Source organism: Pinus tabuliformis, chromosome 2_1 (assembly GCF_031772625.1).
Source record: "Pinus tabuliformis cultivar Carrire ecotype Pingquan chromosome 2_1, CPIR1, whole genome shotgun sequence".
NCBI classification, from domain to species: domain Eukaryota; kingdom Viridiplantae; phylum Streptophyta; class Pinopsida; order Pinales; family Pinaceae; genus Pinus; species Pinus tabuliformis.
This window is the reverse complement of record NC_142299.1, coordinates 716,035,497-716,046,285: the sequence shown is the minus strand read 5'-3', so window position 1 is coordinate 716,046,285 and position 10,789 is coordinate 716,035,497. Positions and strand designations below refer to the sequence as shown.

General features: G+C 39.3%; 1 pseudogene; it reads right to left on the bottom strand.

Moving 5' to 3' along the window:
• Positions 1-802: 802 nt before the first annotated feature.
• LOC149202596 (deoxyhypusine hydroxylase pseudogene) lies at positions 803-1,165 on the bottom strand (annotated as a pseudogene).
• Positions 1,166-10,789: the final 9,624 nt, after the last annotated feature.

The following is a 10,789-nucleotide window of genomic DNA, read 5'->3' as shown; positions in this document are numbered from 1 at the left end:
ACCACTGCAACAACAGAGGGTCATCCTAACGCCTAAAACATCCCTGCCACCATTTGCATGAGCAAGTAATAGTAGAATTTGTGTATGTTCCAGAAATAACTCGTACCAAATAGAGCAACAAACAAGCGATTGTCATCGTTAGGGGGAATGGTGGTGCCATGATTTTTACAAACTTGGAATCTAGCAACGACTACGTCTCCCTTTCCTGCATCTGAGTACACCATCGTCCCGAGTGATGACTTCTAATCCTGACGATCTCATCAAACTGATATCAATATTCTACCAAATTTTGTTTAATAACAAAACAACCAAAAGCTATAACCCATTTGGCGATACGATCTGGGAGATCCGATATTCCTTTGGATATGTTGCCATCGTTGGTGTAAAATAATCGCTCTTTGCGACAGAATCGTGCATCAATGACCCAAAATTTACCCTCGATGCTAACGACATGATCGCTATGGAGATTTATAGCTCAAAATGTCTTGTAATGTTCCTAATTTTGGCATCACCCCGCATTACTTGGGATTGACTTTGATTTTGTTGGATTGAGCATTAGAATGCCAATTTCATCTTTTTTCCAGTGAACATCCATAGATAAATTAAACCATCGATGTTCACTTCCCACAGTGGAGCCACTTATGATCCTCGGCAAGCTTGAGAAGAAGAAAATTTGCTTCAGTTTTGTCGGTGGGCGGCAGCCTCTGAAACTCGGAGAACTGTAAATTTGCATGCCACGGAACCTTGCAGCGTGCGCAAAACAACCTTTTTCAGAAGGGGAATTCTACCATTTCTCCTTATTTCAATCTCCTCCGCTTTCTGTCCAAAACTCAAACTCAATCAAGCTTAGTGCCACTTCACAACTTTGTGATACAATAGATTCAGTGTCCTTTTCATATTGCTTCAGTAATGTAATCCTTTCACTATTAGAAATGGAACCAAGTGATTCAGTTGCTTCATGTTGAACCATGGGATGTTCATTAGCATCCCTTAATGTTTCTGACAGTGTGGATGATGAGGCTTTGTCTTGCAATTTCCCTAGAACGTATACAACCTCATGTTGAAGCAGTGCACTTTGGCCTTGAAAAGTCGCCACAATAGCATCTACAGCTTCAGCTCCTCCATGATTTTGAAGTGGAAACAGTGTAGCATAGCTCTCATACATGCCTTTCTCCTCATCCAAAAGCACTTTCCTAAGTTCCCCTCAAATAAACTGAGGCAACTTTCAAGTCAATCAAATGGAACTCTAGGAGTTTACTTGCACTGTCATGGAAAACACAGCATATGACTTTGAGCTTTATCGATTCCCAAATACAGCATTGTTAATTTACCTTTTCGATTTCAAAGTTTTTAAATGTGAAGATATTTTCATAACAGGTGAATACCAATTACCCAATTTTTCAACAACGCTAACTCTCAAAGGAGGGTAGGAAAAATCTTAATGCACTTGTGGTGACTAAAAAAGAAGGTACTCAGATGACTTGCCGGATCACTCACAACAGTTGGTAGTTGTTGTTTTTTTTATATACATAAAAACAAATTTAAAAATTATTTTCGAAGGCATGACAGGAAAACTCAACTTTGAAGATATCCCATCCATTTCTTATCAAACCACTCGAATGGACTCTCCTTAGACTGCTTGACAAGTCCAGAAACATTGATCGCATGTTCCGTCATAGTTGTTGCGACCTCCTTTATTTCATCTTGTGTTGAACTTCTTTTTTTCTTTGTAGATACTTGCATGGTTCCCTTGCTTTGGTTGGGATGAAGGTGTGGATGAACTTTCTAGCACTTACCAATCCAGTGACCACTCATTTGGCAATGAGTGCAAAAATTATTTTTGCTATTCTCTTTCTTATGACAAGGAGAATTATCCCTTTATTTGTTAATCGGATATGCTTGTCCAAAGACAATCGTGTCCAATGATCTAAGATATTTTACTTATAGATGCATCAAAATTACATGAAACGGAGTTTATTAACCATGGAACTTCAAAGCACATAAAATAATGCAGAAATAACAAGATAAGCATGAAACCATGACACAAAGATTTTATTATGGAGTTCATCCAATTTGAACTACATCTTCGGGCCCTCCTCAATAGTGAGGAGGCCTTTATTCATTAAGTGGCATAAAAAGAGATAAAGTACAAGCAACATTCATTTACAATCCTTATACCTCTAAGTTGGAATATGGAAGAAGAATGGAGACCCCACCGTCAGAAACAGATGGTACCATCGAAATCCTAGTGGAAAATTGTGCAAAAACGCCTATCTGAACACCCAATTTGGATAATCGGCTTTATGCACCCTCTTGGAACCTCCCTGATGCTCAAGGCGAGGTCCCGGCCTGCTGCCAGGTCAGCTTACTGTTGTATGCATTGATCTTCTCAATTATTGTGTCGGTCTCCCTTTTTCCGATGCGGATAGTCCTTTATATAATTTGGCGGCTAATCTCCTCAATTCCTGGGCAGCTCTACACAAACGATAAAGTTTAGCAGACGGGTTTATTTTAAAACAAAGATTCTCAGGTCTCATATAGTATGCGGCAACAAACCTTTCAAACATGGAAAAACTTCGTTAACCATGCATTTTAACCTGACGGCTTTTACTATCGGCATTTCCAATTGGCAGACAAACCCAAGCCATTACAACAAGCGCCCTGTGCTAACCACAAACCCGACAGTCTATTAAACACAATATATAATATATCACGTCCGAAAGCTCACATCGCAAATCGCAATCAGCGGGAACCAAGGTTGGTACAATATGCGATTGCTTCCCCTTTGCGAACTACGATTGTGATATCGCAAATCGCAACCTGATTTTTCGATTGTGATATATCACATCGCAACATGGATTGCCCCAGGGCTGATTCTTTAACATTTCCCTTTTTTGATGGGAGATTGTGATTTATCGCATCACAAACATGACTTGCTTGGGGCCAATTTTCTTTAAGCCGCGGCCTCTTCCTTGTGCGATTTGTGATATGCGGAACCAATGGCGGCCTGCCACTTGGCTCTTCCCCATTCGCTGAGAGTGTCTACCACGTCATCTCCTCCTACCACCTATCCAAGTCAAACATAATCTTTGACTTGCTCTAACTTATTCATATGAACTCAGGTTTGAGTGTCGTTCACACGTTGGAATCAGGATGACGAGAAATTCCATCCAATACTAATTTTATAAAGTTTCTGCCACTTTGAGTTTTGAGCCTTTTTACCATGCCACTGGTACTTTTTAAAGATCCACCTGGATCAATCCTCCCCACTAAGAGCTTTTGGACCGCCAAAAGCCCTTTCAGTCAATTGGCAAGTGAGGAAATTTCTCCCTCACTTTTTCTTTCTCCATCCACCAAGCTTTACTCGGATGCATTCCTTTGAAGCCAACACGAATGTACTCCACATCTCCTCGTCGTGAAGTTTTGTTTTTCCTGTCAAGTATGATATCTTCGGGAAACTTGTCTAGATACTCTGGTGCAAAATCGTCCATTGTAGGAATCTATGCAACCTCTTCGATATCCATAATCAATGGAGGTTCATAAATCTTCAAGTTTTCAACATTCATTACTGAGTACATTTGCATAAAAGCGGGCAAGTCAAGACGAAAAGCATTGTCTCCAATATTTTCCAATATGGTGAAGGGAACATATCGAATGGGTTTTGATTTCTTCCCTTCTCCCTTCATTTGATCCTTGTTGATGTGGAGCCATACCTTGTCCCCAAATTGAAACTGATGGTCAACTCGATGCTTATCATGTCGAGATTTATACCGATCCTGACTCTTCTCTAACTTCTCTTGTACTTCCTGATGAATCACTTGTATCCGCTGAATAAACTTCCATGCTTTGTCCCTATCATCTCGTCCATTTCCATCCTCATCTTTCCCAAAGACCATGTCTAAGGGATCCCTTGGTAGATAACCAAAACATGTCTCGAATGGTGAGCTCTATGTGGATGAATGTGTTGCTCAATTGTATGCATGTTTCACATAAGGAAGTTGTTCATCCCACAACTTGGGATGTTTTCCACAATAACCTTGTAACAAGTGTACCACGGTGTGGTTGATGACCTCTATCTGCCCATCGGTCTGTGGATGAAATGTCGTACTTCTTTTCAGCTTAGTGTCCATCATTCTCCACAAGCTAGTACAAACTCTCCAAGAAAGAGAGAGTCTCGATCTGACACAATAGATATGGGCAACCCAAAATGGACCCAGACATGCTAAAAGAAAAGATAAGCAGTCTGCTCAGCAGTGACTTGCTTTTTACAAGGTATTAAAATACGCATTTTACTAAAATGATCCATGATGCCATACAAATAGACGTGACCTTTCTTAGACATAGGCAAACCACCTACAAAATCCATGGACACACTTTCCCATGGTCGACTCAGAATAGGGAGTGGTGTGTAAAGCCCAAGTTTCTATTAAAGGGCTTTGAAACAGAACACAACACACAACCCTTTACAAAACAAGTCACAATTTTTTTCATATGAGGCCAAAAACAAAACCTTTGTAAATGACAAAGTTTTTTCAACCCCAAAATGACCAAACACGAGAGGTATGAGCCTCTCAGATTACATGTACCCTTTCATCAATGGGTATGCATAGTTTGCCAAGGTGATAAAATAGTTTTCCCTGCAAATAATAATTATCCACCTGCAATCCACGAGTCAACCTTGCATAAATCTCTTTAAAATCATCATCATTAGCATATTGTTCAACATAACCTTCTAACGATAAAGAAGAATTTTGCAAAACTATAGATGCAGAAATAGGAGGGCGAGAAAGCATATATGCTAATTTGTTGTTGGCGCCCTTCTTGTATTTTATTACCAAATGAAATTGCTGGAGGAATCCCATCCATCTGAAATGACGAGCTTGTTGAAGCTTGGTCTGTGACTGAAGGTACTGCAAGGGCTGATGATCCATATGGATGATGGTCTCCTTGCCGATCAGATAGTGTTTCCACTTCTTTACACTCTGAACCAAGGCGTACAACTCCCTGTTGTACGTGGGATAATTCACAACAGCCTAGGAGAAAGTCTCTAAATGGTAACATACATGCTTCCTTTGCTGCATCAATACAGCGCCCATGGCATATCCGTTGGAATCTATTTCAATCTCAAAAGGTTGTTGAAGGTTTGGTAAGGCTAGCACTGGTGTTGTATTGATCTTCTCTATTAGAGTGTCGAAGGATTTTTGTTGCTTTCCTCCCCACTAAAAGGCACGCTTCACAATTGTAAATGCGTGTAAGGGGGTTGTGATAACAAAGAAGTTCACAATAAACCTTCTCCAATATTGTACCACGCCCAAAAAGCTTCAGACCTTTGTAACATTTGTGGGCTCAAGCCACTTCATTTTCAATTGCACATTACTGACTATGTGACCTAAATAAACCATAGAGGTCTTCCCAAACTCACAGTTTGACAGCTTTACATACATTTTTTCATTTTTCAGAACATCAAGCACTTTCTTCACATGACATGCATGTGTTGATCAGTGGTTGTTATTGATGTCACCAAGCAGCACCAAGGGCTACCCCAATATTGCATGCGAATTTTGACTTGAAAAATTACTCTATTTTTATTGAAAGATCTTTTATATGGATACTCATCGAGATGTTTCCATTGATATATGGCACGCCAAGTAATTCTTCACAGTTTCAAAGATATTCATGTTTGAGGTTAGTAAACCCAGTTAGTGGGCTAAAACCCTATGGGATTGTGCCATGGCACTCATAATTGGTTGTGGTCATTGAATAGTAAATAATTAATAATAAAAAAATTCTCCTAAAATCCCTCCAATGTTCACTTGTTGAGGATGCTCTCAGCTCAAGACATTCATATAAATAATGACCCTCATATCCTCCTCTAGTAGGGATTTGTGGCTTCAAACAAGTCACCGTGGAATTTTCGCTATAACTTTTTTCTGAGACACTTCAAAAGCTTAAAGTAAAACCCATTTGATCCAAAATCTTGATAAACCTTGCGACCAAATTTCAGATCTTGGTTCGTTATATTTTAGGATATATAATCTGAGGAAGTTAGGGTTTTTGTAGGCTCCCGAATTCTATGTCAAACAGGTGACGTTGGGAAAATCATCATAACTTTCTCTCTGAGAATTTGATTCAAATTTCATAAATATTCATAGAAATAGGATGGACTTTATTTTGTTGATTAGCATTTTCAAGGCCGAAGGTCGCAACAGTGACACGTGGAACTTCGTACAAGTTCACTCTACTAAACCAATCTATAATCAGGCCATCGTGGGAGATTGGGAATAACTCTTTCTTGAAGAATCCAATATTGATCAGACATGTGGGGTTGGAAAGAGCACTCAGAGGGCTACCACAAGACAAATTTCATACCCTGGAGATCCAAAATTACATAGATATAATAGATTCAATATTGAGCTCCTAGAAGGCAAGAAAAACATGCATTCAAGGATTACTGCAATAAGGACCACACATCAACGGTCAAGGGTAAGTATCCTACGGAAAGGTATGTACGATTAGTGTTTACATTTGAAATATGAGTATCATCTCTGACATATGTTTTTGCAGGACAACATAAGTACATATAAGCTCTCGGTTATATCTCTATGTCTCTATATGTCACAGTTAGTTTTGATACCACATTTTGGAGGTCCTATTCTTGATACTACACATTTGATGCTACATATTCTTGATGCTACACCAAGTCTGATAAATCTATATGATGTTGTAAGTTAAATTTACTTGTCTTGTCATAGTTGATAGAATGGTCCATGTTGTTGTACTTAGAACTTGTTCCATCACAAGTCTAGGGTCTGTCATCAGTTTTTATTGTATATATCTTTAGGTCAGTTTTGGATATAGTCTTGCATAGAGTTCAGGCCTATATCAAGAGTGGGAGTCTTTGTCTATTGTTGCAACAAGTCAACAACAAAAGTGACAAGCACACTTCAGGTACGCATTGTAATTTTAATTTGTATTTATTCATTATTATGCACTTACATGTGTTTTGCAGGCAGAGGTAAGTTGAAGGGTATTTTGTTTTGTTTTGGGATTGGTTTCGCTGGGAAAATTTTGCATGCAGGTAGAAGAAGATTCAAGTACAACTTCAAGCAAGAATTCAAGAGCAGAAGTATCAAATCAAAGGAAGCATTACAGCGAGACATCCTTTGAAGACATGACAGCCATCCGTATATTGTGAAGAAGTGTCAAGGCCAACAGTCATCATTGTAAAGTTGTAAAAGAGTGATTTGTAAAAGTGTCATCATTGGAAGAGTCATTATTGTAAAAGAGTCAATATGCCTAGAGTCGAAAAGGCATTATTGCGAGGTATAGGAGTCGTTGTTGGGATGATGTCATGGTTGGGTTGCAGGTCATAGTGTGATTGGGTGTTCAGTCAAAATCATTGTAAACAATATTGTATCATGGATCATTGTCCCTAATATGGGAATCCACACTCTTGTCTCATTTCATTCACTATAGGGTGGCAGGGAGATGCTAGGTTGGTGCATGAAGTCGCCTACAGGTTGGAGCATGTGAACACTTCAAGGTGGTAGGTTGGCCTAGGATGATGGGGCATCTATTCAGTTGACTACTGAAGAAACCAGGGTTTGGGGCCTCCTTCGAGTGGGAGCTGGAGAAGAATTCTTTTCTAGAATTCTAGGAAGTTGTTTGTTTCATTTCAGTTGGGGATGAAAATTAAAGAATTTATTAGAAAAGTGTTTGGTGGTTTTTGACCCGGAGGGTGTTTTCCACCTAAAATTATTGTGTCTACTGTGTTCTTTTATTTACTATTATTATTGCATAAACATTACTAATAATTGAAGAGTGAATAATGCTTTGAAAATATTTAAAAGTGCTACTTTCTAAGGAAGATTGATTCAAGCCCCCCACTTAGTATTTCCAACAACATGTTTATCCCATGTCCTACTATAAACAAGAATATCATTCATATATACAAGCACAAAATTATCAAGAAAAGGCATAAACAAGTCATTCATTACCCTCATAAACGTGGTTAGAGCAATGCACAGTCTAAATGACATCACCATCCATTCGAACAACTCTTGTTTGGTTTTGAATGCATTCTTCCAAATGTCTTGTTTTGCAACTCTAACCTGGTGATATCCACTACGCAAATCCAGTTTTGTAAAATAGACAACATTTTCAACTGATCTAATAATTCATCAATGCGAGGGAGAGGGTATCGATTCTTCACCGTAATTTTGTTTAGCGCCCTGTAGTCTACACACATTCTCCATGTGTCGTCTTTCTTTGGCACCAACACGATCAGTGAGCCACACAGAGAAGAACTCGGTCTGATGACCCCTTGACTTAGCAATTCTTGCACCTATTTCTTGATCTCCTCCATCTCAATAGAATTCATCTTGTACATGCCAATATTCAGTAAAGGGGAATCCTATTGTAAATGGATCTCATGTTGGATTTCCTGTTTTGTGGGAAATCCTCTCGGTTCCTAAAACAATCCATCATAGTTAGAAATAATTTCTAACAATTCTTTCTTATGATCAGGATCACAACGTTTGACAGCGTCAGTTGTCTCGACCTCTTTTGCTCTCACCACCATGAGCTGGCACCCTTTACTAGAATTAACCAGTCATTTAATTTTTCATTCACTTACAAGGCTAGTACTGACTTTCATATGATGAGATCTGACTATATATTCTACCCCATCCTTCGTGAGGTGGTATTTATTTTTGTGTCGAAAGAAAACTACCTTTTTGTCATATAGATTCGAACTTCCTAAGATAATTCCACAGATATCCAAAGGCACAACATCTAACTCTACCTCATCAACTAATTTGGAAGCAATAACAAATATGGCCCTACACTGCTTGGTTACTTGTAATTTTGCTTTATCTCTTACCCAACCAAGCGGGTATGGACTCGGATGAGGCTTAGTTTCGAGGCCTAACTTTTTCACTAAGGACTTTTAGATTAAAATTTCTTGGGAACCTAAATCGAATAAGGTTTCCACCTTTTTGTGTTTTATAATAACCATAATGTGGAATAATTCAATTCTCTTTCTCTCATTACTTACAAGCTCATTCAAATAACTAGTACTTGCAATTGAATCATAATTATTACTAACAGAAAGAGTACCTCTTGCGCCCATGGCTATGATCAATGTCTCGTTGCTGGAATCTGATCCAAGGTCCTGCTGCGTTGTTTCCATTGTCTTATGCTTGCCCTTTCCATTGAATCTCTTTGGTCTCAGCTCCGAATGTAGCTTCCAACAGTGGTCCTCGTCATGACCTTCTCTCTTGCAATGAGTGCAAGATGGTGTTGCTCCATCCCCTTTCTTGGTTGTGACGATCTTCTTATCCTTCCCCTTTCCTTTCTTCTGGAATTTTCCATGCTAAGGTTTGAACGGTGTTTTCTTGGCTTGATCATCTTTGTCATTCTTGCCTCAGCTTTCAAGATGAATGACCTTTACATTGGCCACATCAATCATAGTAGGCTCGAACAATAATAGTGAGTGTCTTATGTAACTATGTAACGCACCAACATACTTAGTTACAGTCTCGGGCGAATCTAATGAGATGCCCAAATTCAATGCTTGTTTCCAAAATTCTTCAGTGAAGCTTTGGACATTTTGGCCTTTACCCTTCCTTAGATATTTCCATTCCATTAGTGCCTTTTGTTTATAACCCAAAGGGTAAAATTGGTCTTTCAATGCAGAAATAAAACTAGACCAAGAGGAAAGAAGGTTACCCGACTTTTTGTTGTCCTTCTGCAACTTTCTCTCCCACCAAACTAGAGAAGTTCTACATCCGAAGAGATGCTAACTGGACCTTGGCTTCATCTCCTTCGATCTGTTGAATCTGGCAGTAGACCTCTAGCTGTCTTATCCAATTATTAATTTTTTTATGCACCACACTCTCCATTGTACATGGGCAGGTCAAACTTTACATCTAGCTTGAAGAATGGTCTCTTAGATGTATGTTTGAAATCTTGATTAGAGTGATGAGAACTATCACTTGAATAATGAGAGGGAGGAGGCTCTTCTCTGCCACCTTCATGAGTTTCCGATCTATTGTCATTGGCATCTTGCTACTCGTGCCCAAGTGCCTTCTCATACTCTGAAAACAGCTTGTCCACTTTCTCTGCCATATTGTAGAATACCTTGGGAAATTTTGTTCCTCTTCCCAAATAGCTTCTTCATTTGCCATGTTTCTTCTTCATTGTGCACAGTACCACCAAAAATAGACAGTACCACCAAAATCCTAGCGAAAAATTGTGCAAAAATTTCTATCCGAACACCCAATTCAGATAATCGGGCTTTCTGCACCCTCTCGGAACCTCCCTGTTGCTCAAGGCGAGGTTCTGGCCTACTACCAGATCAGGTTACTGTTGTACGCACTGATCTTCTGAATTATTGTGTCGGTCTCCCTTTTCTGATGTGGATAGTCCTTTATATAAGCTGGCAGCTAATCTCCTCAATTCCTGGGCAGTTCTAAACAAACGACAAAGTTTAGCAGGCGGGTTTGTTTTAAGACAAAGATTCTCAGGTCCCATATAGTATGCGGAAACAAACCTTTCAAACATGGAAAAACTTCCTTAACTGCACATTTTAACCCGACGACTTTTACTATTAGTGTTTCCCATCAGCGTTTCCAATCAACGGACAAACCCAAGCCCTTACAACAAGCGCCCTGCGATAACCGCGGACCCGACAGGCTATTAAACACAATATATAATATATCGGGTCTGGAAGCTCACATCGCAAATCGCAATCAGCGGGAACCAAGGTTGGTACAATATGCAACTGCTT